Here is an 18,244-nt window from a genome sequence, read left to right on the forward strand (position 1 = left end):
GAACCCTCTACCTCCTTGCTTGGAAACGTTTTCTGTTTTGTTGTTTACAATTTTAATAGTATTTTTTTCCTTGATATAGGCTTGATGTTGTGTGCTTCTGTGTTATGTTGCATTTGTTAGCCAGTTAAGATAAACATTCAGTACATGTGCAAGGTTAATGGTAAGGTACAGTTAGCTTAGTCAAACCACTGTTTTGGTTAGTTCTAAAAAATGGGCAGGGGTTTGGTTTATTTAGTATGTAACTTCTATTAGTTCTATAGAGATATCAAATGATATAAAAACTATAATTATCCTACAGTATATTTTATGCTAACTTTACTTGGGGTTCTTGTCTTAGAAGTTACATTAGACAGCGTGTGTTTACTCTGATTGTCATGAATCATTTGTTTAACTCACTAGTTGAAATCACTCGTTTTCGTGGCATCTCTACTGTTAATTCACCTGGAAAAAAAGAGAACTTGAAAGTCTTGAGAGCATTTTATAACAGCAGTGGCACAGTTTAAGTTCAGTTTAATTTTAGTTTTAAAGTATTTTTTAACCTTACAACTTTTAGAGTACTCACCTAACTAGTGGCGGATTAAGGGGGGGGGGGGGGGGTTGAGCGGGCTTTAGTCAAGGCCTGGATAGATTTCAAAATTGTGTTTTATAATTATAACAAGTAGTTAACAATAGATAAATCTATAATATAAAGACAGTCACTCATTCCCGAAATTATTTCCAGACAAAAACTCGGCTATTTGATCCCGATATTGGCCATGTCATTTTATATCTGGTACATTGTCTACTCTTCTAGCCACTATCTAGCGGGTAATGTTTAACGAAAGGGTTCATATTTACACTAAATTCCCAAACCCCAACACACCTTGCTTATTGTTATTTTCTTCGGGAATTCCCAGACCCCCTCCCACTCCATCGCCTGCTCACTCGCGCACAAAAGAGCATCGTATTACCTAAACTCTAACCTTGACGCGATTAATTTTTTTTTTTTTGAACGCGCGAGCACCCGGCCTCTCTCTCCCACCATCCACTGATACTTCAATCACCGGGTAGCCGGTAATTAATGGGACCACTGCCCCTCCCCCTTTACGCTACTCCACAGCCCGACTATTGTCGTTTTTCACAACTTTTGTTCCCAACTTGAAAACACGGGTGTAAAACATGACGGCTGAGCACTGTTGTTGTCGACATGATTACTACGTTCTGGTAGTTGGTATTTTTTACCCATTTTATGAATGACAGAAACCATTCCTCGCACAGCAGTCGTCACTGCGTCGTCCCTCCCCCCCCCCCCATCTCCGTTTTCCGTCGTCCCCAAAGCGTGATGGGTAACTACTAGAGTCTAGTACCGATACAAAGAAACGTATCACGATTTACTTTCAGTCCGTAACAAAGGCAGGCGTGTAATGGCATGCTTCGGTGACCTACCTCAAAAACCCAACAAAATTTAACTTTGCATTTATTTTATTTTATAATTTTTTTTGGGGGGGGGGGGGGGAGGGGGCTTAATTGGTGCGTTGATTTTAATTTGTTTAAAACCGTCAAACTCCCTGAAATAATGGTATTTCTATCCTTGAAATTTTAGTTGAAATTCGGATATTTTTTTTAAAAATACATGCCTATATTTATTCTTGGTTATTTTTTACTTCCATTTTTTAGCGCAATTTCCATTCTGGAGAATTGCGTTTATTAACCCGTCATTTCTGGATGTATGAATGTATGAATGTATGAATGGATGGATGTGTGTCCGCAGCTTTAAGTCGTATCTCCTCCTCAACGAAGCAATATCGATGACTAGTTCCAAAAGCAATTATGTTAAGCAAGTTACGAGGATGAACATAGGCTATAAAAATTCCGGGTTTCTTTCATGGATTTCCCGGAAAAGCCAAAAAACCTCGAAAAAAAGCAGTTTTTAGCCCATATCTCGGCAACCAGACCACTTAGCGACTTGAAACATGTACCAATCGATTCCTGCCATAATTTAGAACAATATTGCCGATGAAAGTTTTCAAAAATATCCTTTCGTTCTGTCACAAAAAATTTTTTGAATTAATTAAAATTTGGACCGAATTAGTAGGCATTTTTTCCAACCACACCACACGCGTCATCACGTTCAATAGCTGCACCATCACGTTCTATGGCTTCGTCATCACGTTCAGTAGCTAGGCGCGCAATGTTTTTTAGTCATGTAACTCTATTGTAAATAAAACATGTATTTTAACCAATGGTTTTACTAACCCTGCTCTTGATTTACGCTACGACAGAGCTATTTTTAGATAACATAAGGAAATTGCGCTAAAATTGTCACTAGACTTTTTAATTAACTTGTTTTTTACATGTTCTAAGTAAGCGCGTACCCAGGACAAAGTGAGAACTACCCAGATATTTAGACCTTTGTTCTAGCCGGAATTTCTTCCAATTCATTTTGTTGGGCATTTTTTTTTTCCTAATGAACTTATGGAATCAAATAGATATCAGTAAGATTTTTTAATACTGTATTTTAATCAAAGTAAAGCGTAAACAATAATTTGGTGATATTGAATAGCGTATACGAAAGGTCTGTGTGTTGGGAGGGGGGGGGTGATAGAACTTAGAAGAGGATAATTGTAAAGTCGATTTTTTAAAATTATTAAATACGTTTATATTTACGGTAAAGGTGAAATGGGTTCCGTCTATTACCAAGGTAACTTTTTTTTTCCATCGAAATTTCAGATTCCACCACATACCCCCTCCCACCTCCACAAAAAAAAAAAGTCTGAAGGACAAAGATGTAGTGGTCTTGGATAATGTTGAGCCGAGTAGAAACTAGGTTAAGAAGGCCGAGCCGTCGGACTAGCAATGGTAAAATCAATAGAGGGAGCAAGTAAATTTATAAGCCAGATGAAGGGAATGCAGTACCAATATCACTGTGGCAGTGTACTCGCTGGGCGTGTGTTACGATTCTCTGACTTAGATCATATATTAGACATAGGCCTACATCTTTCTTGATGGTTGTAGATTTATTTTCTTTTTTCCTAAACATTTAAAGCAATAAAATATATAAAATTATTGGTAAAAATATAGCAGTAAAAAATAGTTAAACCATGGCGGAATCTGTCACACCGTTCCGGAAACCCCCTGAAGTACTGTAAATCATGTTTTTTATTTGGCGCTATGTATTTTAATACATAATGTTTAAATATTGTTTTGCTAATTATTTTGTATTTTTAATTATTTTAAGTGTAAATGCTAATTATTGCTACTACTAGACATTGTTCTAGTCCTTCTTACTTCTTTAGTAGATCTAATCGTTTTATTTTGCTAGGCCTAGATTTAGTTGTCGCAAATCTTCAAGTTATTTTTACGAATGTTTACGAAACTCAAAAACATTACCGGATAATTTCCGACGCTATATAGTGAGATTACCAAATGATTTTTAAAATTATAATTGCTAAATACAAACGATCAGTTTCATTGGGGTCATCCATAAATGACGTCACGCCTTTTTTACGATTTTTACCTCCCCCCCCTCTCCTCCGTCACACATCACAAAAAGCCAGACCCCCCCCCCCCCCCCATAAAATGACGTCAATCTCAGCCTCCACCCCCCCCCCCTCAAAAGTTAAGTTGAATTTTTCTTAAAACATTGATATTTTTTTCAAAATCTGGTCTGAACTCTGTCAACATAGAGCGTTTTAATCAATTCCTATTACAATTTATTAAAACAGTTTTCTGAAACGCGAAATAACGGTCAAAATTCGCGTTTTGTAACATTGCTTTTTTAAAGTGCAAAAGTGTGACATCACACCATCTGAACCCCTCCCCCCACAATCACACACCGTCACAAAATTATGGATTCCCTTTCGCCCTACGAGTGTAACGTCATTTAGGGACGACCCAATTTTATATAGATAAAAAAGCAAATGCGCTATTTTTAAATAGTGCCCCTCCCCTCCTGGTTTCAGCTTAATTTGTCACCACGTAACTCAACCACCGTTCACAAGTTCACAATCTCTTATCACATTACAAACACTTACTTAATCATATTTTTAAAAAAACTAGATTAAAATCGTATTTCTATCTAGAGAGTTTAGAAGGACGAACCGTAAGCACTCTCAAACCACCGTTCTCATCATACCTACATTTTAGCCTCAACACTATATTGACTAGATCTAGATTTAGATTCTACTTCTACTCTAGATCTATATTACTGCCACCATTTTGTCTAGTTTCCCGCAGTTATAAATTGAATACACAATAATTCAAAATATTTAGATCTAGAATTTACATTCCCAAAGGAGAAGGTAAATGTTTTGCCAGATATGTACTTTATTTAGGCATAACTCTAATACAAAAAATGTTTTTCTATTTTCATCTTATTAATGTTAGAAATTTTAGATATTTACAGTAAGACTAAATGTAGAAAAATGATAATCAATGTCAGAAATGGAGGACGAGAATTTAGCGTAGGGCGGGAGAATGGAGGTGCTGAAATAGGTCACAATTAGTGCTCATGCTTTTTTTATCGATTATCGAATTTCCCAATCGTACTGTAGCCTAGTTGTTTGCTGTTGTCTGACAACAAGACTTGCCTGCGTGGCGCCACTTTACTAAGGAAAAGATTGTATCACTCAAGGGTCTTGCAAGTTGCTTTGTTCTAGATCTAGATCTAACTAGAATCTTCTAGTCAAGTAGATCTACTGGTCGTGGAATAGCTTGAATCTAGTGACTAGCCTAGAACTAGACTAGAGGCGTGGAACTACTCTAGATCTACCTACCATAGGCCTGAACATAGATTCTAGCTTTTTTTTTGGTTTCCATGTTTTTTTCGCAGTTAGTATAATGGGAGGGGGGGGGGGGGTGTAGATTAGGTTAATATTATCCCACTGTTTTCACTGTGCCACTCTGTTAGAAAAAGTCCTAGATCTAGATGTATAATCATAGACTAGAAATAGATAGATAGATCTAGAACTCCAGTTTACTTCAAACAAACTTGTGACAGGAACTACAATACATTTTTTTTTAACCTTTCTGAGTTTTCATAAATTTGATATGCATCACTAAAAAAATTTTATCCAATAACAATTTCTCATTAGATCTAAATCTAGACGGAAAAAAAAATCTTATTTTGACACAAAATTTCAAACAAAAAATCCTCACAAAATAGAATCTAGATTTAAGATAACATTAACACTGCCATAAACAAGGTTCATTTCATTTGTTTTTGTTTCGTTTTTTTATTCATAGTAAATTTGTTTTCCTTTAGATTTGCTATGCATGTCTTTATATTCAAGATTTTGATGTATTTTATGCCAACACATTTTTCCCCCCTCTATGTTTAATGCTCACTGTATCTGTCTACATTTTTAAAAATGTAAATGTTTCGTTTTACTTGTTTTACACAAATGAATGTTTGTAAAATGGGACATAATACCATAACTATTACATTGTAATAACAAGAGAGTTTGAAATGTAAAAACAAAAATAATTTATTAGATCACTGACGGATCTCTTATATATTGATGAATTATTGTTTATAGAACATGTATAAATATGTTTCAATGTACTATGATTATGTGTACGCATATTAGCAGAAATTTTTCATTTGTCTTTTTATTGCTTGATATTTTTTTTTAACATAATACACAAAGAAAGAGAACTTCAAAAAGTAACGACGAAGGCTTATTATATACTTTTATGTATTAGTAACAATCTAAATTGAAACAGAAGTTACAAGGTGTGGGTTGCTAAATTACATAATGTGACTCTTCATTCATTTTATTTTTTAAACCGCACAATCCTGTTAGAATTGTGCTTTTACTTTTTGTCCTAACTGAATTTTTGTTTTGCTCACAATCAATTAGTTAATTAAGCAATTTATTTTTTAAAAATTACTTAGTAAAAATAAATACTTAACTCTGTTTCTTTGGTTAAATTAGTTTTTTTTTTCAAATGTATAGAGTTGTTTCCTACTTCAGTCCAAAGAACGAAACGATAAGCCTTAAATTTAATATTTGTAATGTACAGTAGTAAAATATGGTTGATTCTTGTCTTTTTTGCCTAGATTTAAATTTAAACGATTGCTTCTGCTTTATTTTTTTTTCAATTGACTTTATTTTGTTTCGTATTGTCTGTTACATCATCAATCAGGGAGACAACTTCAAGTGATTTCATGTAAATTGTACATTTGTTAATGTTCTCATACATGCCTTGCTTTTTTAATCAGGTTTTAGTTGCCATGTGATCCAGATTTTTTCTTTTAAAAACTGTATCCATTGGTGAGCACCAGGGGGGGCATGTGCTGTTGCTTTGTGGGTGAGCGTCTTAGTGGATGTATGCTGTGTCCGTTTTCATTTTATTGAAGAAGCACGTGAATGAAGTCAGTTTATAATTCAACTCTGATTATATGCAAAAAAAGAAAAAAAAAGAAAAATGAAATAAAATACCTCTAGTGAGTTTGTATCCATCTTTTACAAGAGTTTCCTCACCAAAAAACCTTGCATTATTGCTACCTCTTCAAATTCTATACTAGTGCCATAGTCTACCTTTGATGATTATGTTATTTTATTTTGTGGGTTTTATTTTTTTCATTGTGTGCAGCTGATTTTTTTCATGATACAAAGTATTTAATATCCATTAATTATTCTACTAGTACCTAAAAACAAAGACAACCCTGAACTTAATTTTTTTTTTAATTGTCACTGAACAAATCCTGAAACCAATTTATTTTATATTAATTAAAATATAATTAATTTTAAAAAAATTAAATACCTGACTTCTTTTTTAAAAAAAAACAACTAAATGATGTTAATTGATAATTGATCTTGAAAGAAAGATATGCTTATACTTGATCATGAACAAAGATTTGAACATTCAACTTGACCATCAATTCTAATTTGTTAAGTAATATAAAATATAAATATTGTTACTTCTCAGGTCTGTTGATATCCATTACTTGTAGCGTGATGGTTAAAACTATTATTTTCTCTTTCTTTGAGAGTGGGATATGTCATTAATGATTAATGGTTTATTTTAAATTTTGGGCCAAATATTTTCATTGATATGCTCAACACTAGAATGCCAAATCTTAATTTTTAAGACTGGGATTTTATCTTAGGATAGCTGCATTTTCATAATTGCATTATTGCTGCACTACATTGTATAATTTTGCTAAAAGTAAAGATTGAATTTATTTTTAGTAATGGTAACTGATTATTAGTATTAAAAAAACTCTATTGGAGTTTTTAACCAGGTGCCAATTAGCACACCTGTAAAGATTATTTTAATTTCATTAGCAGTTGAGCAAATTGCTTGTTTTAGTTTTAGAAGCCCTGAGTCACTTTTAAAAATTTGGTTCATTGGTCAAAGTATGGCTTTTTTACCTCTTGAGATTATTTGTAAAATAGTTGATATAAAACACAAACAAATTTGAAAAATGCCAATTTAAACACTTTGCTTTTTATAGCTATTAGATTTAGGCATTGAAATTGTTATTTAAAGTTAGTTTTCCAACTTGTGAGTAAATGTTCACTAGTGACATTTAGAGAAAAAAAAATGGATTTTATTTTTAATATAATATATAATGGATTGACAAGAATTTTTGTATTACTGGTATATAAAAAAAAAAATAGAACACAGCTGAGTGCAAGATTTATGTACAGAATACTTGCTCATAATTCTATGTATTTATAAAACAATGCTTACATGAAATGTATCAACCCAAAATATTGTCATGTTGTATTCACCAAGTAAAAAAAAACACCTCACATTTGTGGGAGGTGCGTGTAAATACAACTCATATTTCTTAGTTGTGTTTGAGTGCGCTTGGAGTGCCTTGCACGACCCTTTAGTCTACAGCTTATTTTTTAATGTCTTATATGGAGTTTTTAAATTTGATTTTTTCTTTCACCCAACTTAAACTCAGGAGAAAAAAATAAAAACAATGTATTGCATATTACTTGAATCATCCTTTCATTGTTAGTCTTTTCATCGTTTCTTTTTATCCATCTACTCATTTAGATTTCAGATGTTAGTTGCTAGATATTTTGATGTCAATGTTTAAAAATTTTAAAGCATTAAAGTAGCCATTTAATATTGTCCTTAACAAGCATCTCAGCGAAATTTTTGAGAGATAAGAAATATACCATCATCCTTTCAAATGACCATCAAATGACAAAAATGTGCCATCAACCTTTCAAATGACATTTCACTCAAATTATATGCATTGAATCCCCTTTACCAGCGGCAGTAGCTGTGAATTTGTTTATGAAGAACAAATTAAACAATACAATTTGGCATGCTTTAATAATAATAAACTGCATCTAATTTGAAGGATTATCTGGCCTGCATTAAAGTATTCCAAACAAGGGGGATCATTGACATATAATAAAATGAGATGTCCAAAAAAAAATCATGTTCATTCAGGAACCATCTTGTTGACTCCTGCAAATTTATATATTTTGATGTTTCAAATTTTGTCATTTGAAAATGAAACTTCTGTTCAATATAAAGTTAAACGGCTCTAATGTCATTAGATCTATCTGTCAAAATAGAATTTTTTTTTTATATAAAATCAGTAATTACCACAGGAATCTAAATGGTTTGCATGAATAAAACATCGTCAGTAAAAATTATTTTTTATTGGAATCTTAATGACTGGCTCATAGCGCAAGGCCTTTAGTACACTAGTTAGTATACACACTGCTTTAGTTTTTGCTTCTTAGCTTGGATAAGTTACAAAAGGATAAGTTAAATACTAGTAAGGCCTTTAAAATCATTTTCTGAACTCATTTTTCACTGCATTCACTTGAATCAATTGATGTACCATTATAATTGTACAGCTTGCTTTGTGCTGCTGAAGAAGACTGAACTGTTTAAACATTCCCCTCTACTTGGTAACACTTTAAAAAACTTAAACATTAACCACTCAACTTTTGCAATATAGAAAGATAACTGCATTTAGGTTTTACTATGCCATTATGAGAATTTGCAAACCTAATTTTTTAACTACAGATATAAGTTTTTAGCAGCTTTTTCTTAAAAACTAAATTGGGAGGGGGTGGGGGTTAGTCAGGGTATATATTGATTACTAATTATGAAAGTATTGCTGTTAAACCTAATTATAACAAATATTTGCAAGTATTATATTTTTGTGTTTTTAATGTGAAAAGTGCAGCTTATGGTATTTAGACTATACAATTACGTCTAAAAATAACTTTTCCTAACAAATTATATTTAGCTATTCCAAAACTAATAGATTTCAATTATAATTAAATTGGCAATATTGATTTAAGTTTTGGTGTCTTATTTAAAATACAATTTTCCTTTCTCAAAATAAATTTAGATTAGATCTATCTTAATTAAAAATTAAGTCTTCAGTTTCATGGGTCAGTTAATACTATATCTACACTAAGTTTTAATTTAGTTAGTATAAGTTCTTGTAGTAACATAATTTCAAAGTTGGGTGAACTATATTTTTTTGAAAGATAAAATTATAAAATAAATCAAATGTTTAGAATTTAGCTTGATGTTTGTTTACATAATTTAATTTTGTACATTTGGGTCGTATGACATTAGATCTCTATTGTTCAACTCAGGTGAAACATTATTATACAATATAAATGATACACATTTTTTTTTAAACTACAAACCTCAGGTGTTTTGCTTTGGTGTAAAAAGTTGTTTCATATAATTATTCTCTCATCCATTCAGTGTCACTGTCCACAGTTGTTCATCTTTGCAAACTGTTTTTTATGATGCTCACAGAGCTTGATTCCCCCTTTGAAGATCATGGATATTTTTAAAGCAAGATGTTTCAGATAATATAACTTCATGTCTGTTTTAATGTTTTTAAATTTTTTTTTCTCAATTTTTTTTTTGGTGTGATTTGGGTAAGTAAATTTAAAAACTAAATAACTAAATAAATTATATAAAAATTTATGAAAATCTCAGGTAGTTCAGATGTGGTTTGACTAATTCATTTCATTATAGCTCAAGTTTCTTTTTAAAAAAAAACAGTCACCCATATATGCATTCCACTGTGCTGTACAGTATTTGGCTCAAAATTTAAATACAATTTCTTTCAACGCATAATAGTGCAGTGAATTTATTTTTTTTAATAGTTGAAACTAATTACAAACAATAGTCCCATGAATTGAAATGCTAGATTTTCACAAAGCTCATTACATTTGAACAGGATGTAATGCAAGCGTGAACATTTAGTGATGTGTTTCATGTTGCAGTTACATAGCTCACATAAATCTTGCCCAGTTTTTTTATCCCCTTTCTTTAAACTATTTTTGATAACTGCTTTATTAACTCCTCACAAAATTTGAAACTATAATGACCTCTGTAATGAAACTACACTCGGTGTGTTTCATAATCTGGTTATCTGAGAAAAAATGTATAAGCATTGAGTAAACTTTGTGATGGTACCTTTTGCCCTGTGTGTTTTGATGTGAATTTAAACAAAAAAGAAATTCTAAATATTTTTTTGTGTTCCCTTATAATTACTGTAAAATTTATATTAACACTTATGAAAGGATCAACCTGTTATTGGTTTATTATATTTTTATAGCAGGAATGATGTTTGGTTAAATAGGAGGGTTTGAGCTGTTACCAATATAATTTCACTTTTTTGTTTTTGCATAAAATATTTCAAAAGTAGAAAATAATTTAAAAATTAGTTCACAAGCAAAAATACGACTTAAGGCTGACAAAAACAATTTTTTTAACAGTTAAATTTAAATATGAGCTAAGCTTCAAATAATTTTCTATTCCTCTTTTCATTTTGAGCTGCCGAATTAATCCGACACACATTAAAAAAAACCCATCTGCTGGTAATTAGATTCTACACAAGGGCAAACTCTTCCTCTCTAATTAATAATTATCATTTAGCAATAGAGCAGCCAGGCATCACAACATAATCTACCTCAGAAAATCATGCGTCTATCAGGGAGGTGCCTGACTCCTCTTTGCCAACCGTCCTCTTGCTGCAACTCTATCTCCTCCTTCAAATTTTTTTATTTTCATTCACTAATCCTCACTGGGTAATAACCATTACAGTTGATATAATAACATTCATTATTATATTATATATATATTATATTCATATATTATAAATAACTTCATTTAACTCATCACAAGCCTCATCTGCATAATGGAAAACTATTTTTCAAATCTGTTGTCTTGTTGTGGGATTCTACATTTTTTTCATTATTTTTGTTTGATTTCAAAATGTCAATGTTACCCTTTTTTTTTTTTTAAATTTAAACTTGTATGTGGAGATTGTTATTGAAACTTAAAACAAATTATTAGTGGTACTTGTTGTTCTTTGTTGCTTTAATATATATCTATAAATATATCACTAAGATAAAGGAGTAAATTACAATGAATAAACCCAAGAAGTCAAATGGGTTTAAAAAAATATTTTTTATGTTAGGTTTTTGTGCTTAATTTGGCTTTAGTTTTTTTTTTAAAGAAAAAAATTGAATTTATATAAATTTAATTATTCTTTTTTTTTTTAAATTGTTGTAGAGGAACAAAAAAGTGCATTTTTGTTTTCAGAAAGAACCATCAAAATCTTGTTGTCCAATTATTTTTATTTCAATTTCTTTTCTAGCTGAAAACTGATAGTTAAATGTGCCATACTTTGTTATTTTTTCTCTTATAAACATAACATTAAATAAATGATTTTAAAAAATTATAACGTGTTGTTTGTATTTTGGTAACTGTTTTTGTTTGAACATTTGTATGCCTGGTCAAGTTAAAAAAATTAAAGACATCTTTGATGCCATGGTAGCTGCTTAACTCTTGAGTTGCCAAAAAAGATGATTTCACTAGTTGAAGTACTAAAACAGGACTAAAGTAAAGTTTCCCTTTCAAACCTGACGGTCTATGGGGCAAGTGAAGTAGAGTTCACTTGTTTCTGTGACCTTGGCATATGAAGAGATAGTGTGGTCAGCACTATGCCCAGCCGTCTTTACTCTCCCTCACGTGAGTTAGGTACCCATCAGAGTTGGGTGGACTCAGGGACGGTCTACTGACTTGAACCCGGATTCGAACTCGAGACTTCCGGGTTAGCAGTCCAGCTCTTTACCGCTAGATCACTCTGTCCCATAAAACAGGACTAACCACCATGAATACCATAACAACAGCCTCAGTACAACTTAAGTACTAAGACACTGTACATAACTTGCTGAGTTGGCGGTTATACTAATTGTGCATAATAAATAAACCAATACAGGGAACCAAATTTCCCAGACAGTATCTGAATTATTCAGAAATGTGATTCAGGCAGTCTTTTTATGTTATTTTTAATCATAACTACAGAAAAAAACTGATAAACTTGCAAAACTGAGCTCATATGATCTCTAATTTTCAAGAGCATATAAATATAAATAATGTTTTATGTGTCTACACAGGAAGTCTTCAGCAAGTTAAATCTTTGCTGATGAAAATAACTTTTGGTTATACATGTTATTATTAAAAGAAAAAAAGCTTTACAAATAAAGCGGCAATGACCTACCGTAAACTTTCTCGAATGGCAACTTGGGATTTAGAAATTATTTTAAATCAATTTTTGAATACTTTTTAAAACAGAATAGAATCTAATAGGAAAAATAATTGTGCACCAAGTGAACAGCAATGTGTGTAAAATAGTGCTAAACATAAGTGCTTAATACATTCATATGCATTTTTTAAGAGATCTGAAATAGTGTAAAAAATCAATACCGGTCACAGGAAAACTTCTCAATATTTGAAAGAATCAGAGAATTAGATCTTTTACTTATATTTGAAAATTCATCTGTCAATCAGTAACAGTACTCAAGTTATAAGCTTTTGAAAAAGCGACAGTAGAATAAATTCCACTTCTGGTTAATGGAAATCACTGAAAAATTGATACAGAACTACAAATTTGATATAATGCATAAATATGAAATTTCATCAACCTAGTTGTAACGGTACTCAAGTTATCGTGTTCACAGACACGGAAAAAATTGCAAAATTAAGTCTTCCCAACTCAGGGAGGTTTAAAACATGGTGATTTGTAAAAATCTTGATTTCTATACAATACTTCCTCTATACTTCATATTGAGAAAGTAAAAAAGTAAATCAGTCTGCATCACGTTTGCATGTACTTGCTGTGCGTTGAGGAAGAATGGCTACCAAATAAACTGGCTAATTTGGTTTCTAATAGTATTTGTTTGTCCTGGCAGACTTCTGATACTGTCTGGTAAAAAAATTCTTGCTAAGCTTGAGCATGTGGGTGTTAAAAATGTTTTAAATAAAAGCTTGCAAAAAAATCAGAGGACCTTTTTTCATATTGTTATTTGCACTCAAGTCTCACAGTCTGGGAAAACATTCATTAGTGAGATGAGACAAAACCTGAGAAAAATGTTTTTATTTTGTTTTATTCCTTTTTATTTTAGTTTATAAAACTTTAAAAACCCGGATTTGTCTCCGAAGTTAAGGATTTTTTTTTCTTGGAACTCTCTTGATAATATACTAGAAATAATGATGTTTCAAGATTAGCGCAAAACTGCTGACCATTTTTGGTCTAACTTTGTTGAAGTAAATCAATTTTTATATCAGTACATGTGTTGAATACAATGGCTTAACCAAATCTTTGCTTTGTTTCCCAAGATTGAGACTAGGAATTCAGAGTCCACCCAGCTCTAATTGGTACTGAACTCAAATTGGTGAAATCAAATGTGCCTGTGGGGTCGGTGTGGTCGAGTCGGTAAAGCTCATGGTTGCTAAACCGAAAAGTCTCGAGTTCGAACCCTCGGGCAGATGAGGCTCGATAGCTGGGGACAGCCACTCTTCTAGGAGAGACAACTCCAAAATTAAACAACTGCTGCCTTGTAGTTTGTTCTTGGTTGGACAAAGGCTATGGAAGCAAATCCAAAAAGAAAAGCAGGCTGAAATCGGAGTCAATGGCGCATAACCAGTTGACACGTAACGCTTAATTGTGTTGGAGGCGTGGTCGAGTCGGCAAAAAGCTCATGGTTGATAAATTCGAAAAAAGTCTCGAGTTCAAACCCACTGGCAGATAAATCTCGATCCCCTTCAACACTAATAATTAAGAACGAAGAAGAAGAAGAAAGAAAATGTGCCTGTGTATAAAGCCTACCATACATTTCTATTTAATGACAAGCTTATGGAAACAATATGGGATAAGCATACTTATAAGTAATATAAGGGTACTTATTTTAGTACACCTTTATGAAAACTACTTAATTTTATACGCTGCATGTTTAGAAGTTTAGATGCGCCAGGTAAGATAAACTAATGTGTTCCAGCATATTTTTTCCCCATATAATCTCATTTAATTATTCAAAACTATTCAATTAAAACAAAGCATCGTTTACGGCTTACAGTAAGTGACAGTGGTGAACTATTCTATCAGGGTTCACAGGGTAATGGTGTTTTAACATATACAGGAGATTTTTTAGCAAATTTTCTTATACACACAAACATTTAAGACTTACAAATCAATAAATTAACAAGTAACAGTTAGAATATTTTATTTCAGCGACCAAGTTACTTGAAATAAGTCATTGAAAACGTTAACATTTCTTGTTTTTTTTTGTTTGTTCTTATTTAGTTTAATAAGCTTATTTTTTATGCACTTTGTAGGATTTCCTTTTTTTTTTTAAACCAATGCTACTTCTATAAAAAAGATGTTACTGAGGTAAGAAAAGATAAAAAAAGGTAACAAGTTAAACAGCTGAATGGTAGTTGCAAGCCAAGGATAAGTTAGGTGAGTAATGATCAGTCCTTTTCTCAACTCTTTAACTCTCTACGGAATTTTGTTCTCTCTGTAAAGAAATAGAAATGTGAAGCATCTTTAGTTAACTCCCCTTCTGAAGCTCAATACTCAGTAAGCTTAACCTTTTTTATAAATAACATTTTCTTTAAGTTACCTGGCAATTCTAAAATATATATTTTTTTTTAAAGTCCATCTTATAAAAAGCTACTTGGATTTTATTTTTACTTACTCAAGTCCTTAGAAACAAAAATGTGGTGGCTACATCAGATGTAATTATTGTAATAAGACAGTTGTGGAAGTGTAATGAGGTGGTAGTTATACACTGGCTGCAGCTATTACAGCAGCATACCAGACAATGATATGCAGCCTTAGACTAGAAGAAAACAGCTTGTACAGGAACCAGCCCTTGTTGTATGAGTCTGATGATGCTGTACTAACATCAAGATGTGGTGCTAACTTAACATCAAGATGTGGTGCTAACTTAACCTTAAGATGTGGGGCTAACTTAACCTTAAGATGTGGTGCTAACTTAACCTCAAGATGTGGTGCTAACTTAACCTTAAGATGTGGTGCTAACCTTAAGATGTGGTGCTAACTTAACCTTAAGATGTGGTGCTAACCTTAAGATGTGGTGCTAACTTAACCTTTAGATGTGGTGCTAACTTAACCTTAAGATGTGGTGCTAACTTAACCTTAAGATGTGGTGCTAACCTTAAGATGTGGTGCTAACTTAACCTTAAGATGTGGTGCTGCCTTAACCTTAAGATGTGGTGCTAACTTAACCTTAAGATGTGGTGCTAACTTAACCTTAAGATGTGGTGCTAACTTAACCTTAAGATGTGGTGCTAACTTAACCTTAAGATGTGGTGCTAACTTAACCTTAAGATGTGGTGCTAACTTAACCTTAAGATGTGGTGCTAACTTAACCTTAAGATATGGTGCTAACTTAACCTCAAGAAGTGGTGCTAACTTAACCTTAAGATGTGGGGCTAACTTAACCTTAAGATGTGGTGCTAACTTAACCTTAAGATGTGGTGCTAACATAACCTCACGATGTGGTGCTAACTTAACCTCAAGATGTGGTGCTAACATAACCTCACGATGTGGAGCTAACATAACCTCAAGATGTGGTGCTAACATAAACTCAAGATGTGGTGCTAGTTTAACCTCAGGATGTGGTGCTAACATAACCTCAGGATGTGGTGCTAACATAACCTCAAGATGTGGTGCTAACATAACCTCAAGATGTGGTGCTAACATAAACTCAAGATGTGGTGCTAACTTAACCTCACGATGTGGAGCTAACATAACCTCAAGATGTGGTGCTAACATAAACTCAAGATGTGGTGCTAACATAACCTCAAGATGTGGTGCTAACATAACCTCAAGACGTGGTGCTAACTTAACCTCACGATGTGGGGCTAACTTAACCTCAAGATGTGGTGCTAACTTAACATCAAGATGTGGGGCTAACTTAACATCAAGATGTGGTGCTAACCTCAAGATGTGGTGCTAACCTCAAGATGTGGTGCTAGCTTAACCTCAAGATGTGGTGCTAACCTCAAGATGTTGTGCTAACTTCAAGATGTGGTGCTAACTTAACCTCAAGATGTGGTGATAACCTCAAGATGTGGTGCTAACTTAACGTCAAGATGTGGTGCTAACATAACCTCAAGATGTGGTGCTAACTTAACCTCAAGATGTGGTGCTAACTTAACCTCAAGATGTGGGGCTAACTTAACATCAAGATGTGGTGCTAACCTCAAGATGTGGCGCTAACCTCAAGATGTGGTGCTAGCTTAACCTCAAGATGTGGTGCTAACCTCAAGATGTGGTGCTAACTTAACCTTAAGATGTGGTGCTAACCTTAAGATGTGGTGCTAACTTAACCTTAAGATGTGGTGCTAACTTAACCTTAAGATGTGGTGCTAACTTAACCTTAAGATGTGGTGCTAACTTAACATCAAGATGTGGTGCTAACCTAACCTTAAGATGTGGTGCTAACCTTAAGATGTGGTGCTAACTTAACCTTAAGATGTGGTGCTAACCTTAAGATGTGGTGCTAACTTAACCTTAAGATGTGGTGCTAACTTAACCTTAAGATGTGGTGCTAACTTAACCTTAAGATGTGGTGCTAACCTTAAGATGTGGTGCTAACTTAACCTTAAGATGTGGTGCTACCTTAACCTTAAGATGTGGTGGTAACTTAACCTTAAGATGTGGTGCTAACTTAACCTTAAGATGTGGTGCTAACTTAACCTTAAGATGTGGTGCTAACTTAACCTTAAGATGTGGTGCTAACTTAACCTTAAGATGTGGTGCTAACTTAACCTTAAGATGTGGTGCTAACTTAACCTCAAGAAGTGGTGCTAACTTAACCTTAAGATGTGGTGCTAACTTAACCTTAAGATGTGGTGCTAACTTAACCTTAAGATGTGGTGCTAACATAACCTCACGATGTGGTGCTAACTTAACCTCAAGATGTGGTGCTAACATAACCTCACGATGTGGAGCTAACATAACCTCAAGATGTGGTGCTAACATAAACTCAAGATGTGGTGCTAGTTTAACCTCAGGATGTGGTGCTAACATAACCTCAAGATGTGGTGCTAACATAACCTCAAGATGTGGTGCTAACTTAACCTCACGATGTGGAGCTAACATAACCTCAAGATGTGGTGCTAACATAAACTCAAGATGTGGTGCTAACTTAACCTCACGATGTGGAGCTAACATAACCTCAAGATGTGGTGCTAACATAAACTCAAGATGTGGTGCTAACATAACCTCAAGATGTGGTGCTAACATAACCTCAAGATGTGGTGCTAACATAAACTCAAGATGTGGTGCTAACTTAACCTCACGATGTGGGGCTAACTTAACCTCAAGATGTGGTGCTAACTTAACCTCAAGATGTGGGGCTAACTTAACATCAAGATGTGGTGCTAACCTCAAGATGTGGTGCTAACCTCAAGATGTGGTGCTAACCTCAAGATGTGGTGCTAGCTTAACCTCAAGATGTGGTGCTAACCTCAAGATGTGGTGCTAACTTCAAGATGTGGTGCTAACTTAACCTCAAGATGTGGTGATAACCTCAAGATGTGGTGCTAACTTAACGTCAAGATGTGGTGCTAACATAACCTCAAGATGTGGTGCTAACTTAACCTCAAGATATGGTGCTAACATAACCTCAAGATGTGGTGCTAACTTAACCTCAAGATGTGGTGCTAACTTAACCTCAAGATGTGGGGCTAACTTAACATCAAGATGTGGTGCTAACCTCAAGATGTGGGGCTAACTTAACATCAAGATGTGGTGCTAACCTCAAGATGTGGCGCTAACCTCAAGATGTGGTGCTAGCTTAACCTCAAGAAGTGGTGCTAACCTCAAGATGTGGTGCTAACTTAACCTCAAGATGTGGCACTAACTTCAAGATGTGGTGCTAACTTAACCTCAAGATGTGGTGATAACCTCAAGATGTGGTGCTAACTTAAC

Source organism: Physella acuta, unplaced genomic scaffold, assembly GCF_028476545.2.
Source record: "Physella acuta isolate Inbredline_101_S28 unplaced genomic scaffold, ASM2847654v3 ptg000935l, whole genome shotgun sequence".
In the NCBI taxonomy this organism is placed as follows: Eukaryota; Metazoa; Mollusca; class Gastropoda; family Physidae; genus Physella; species Physella acuta.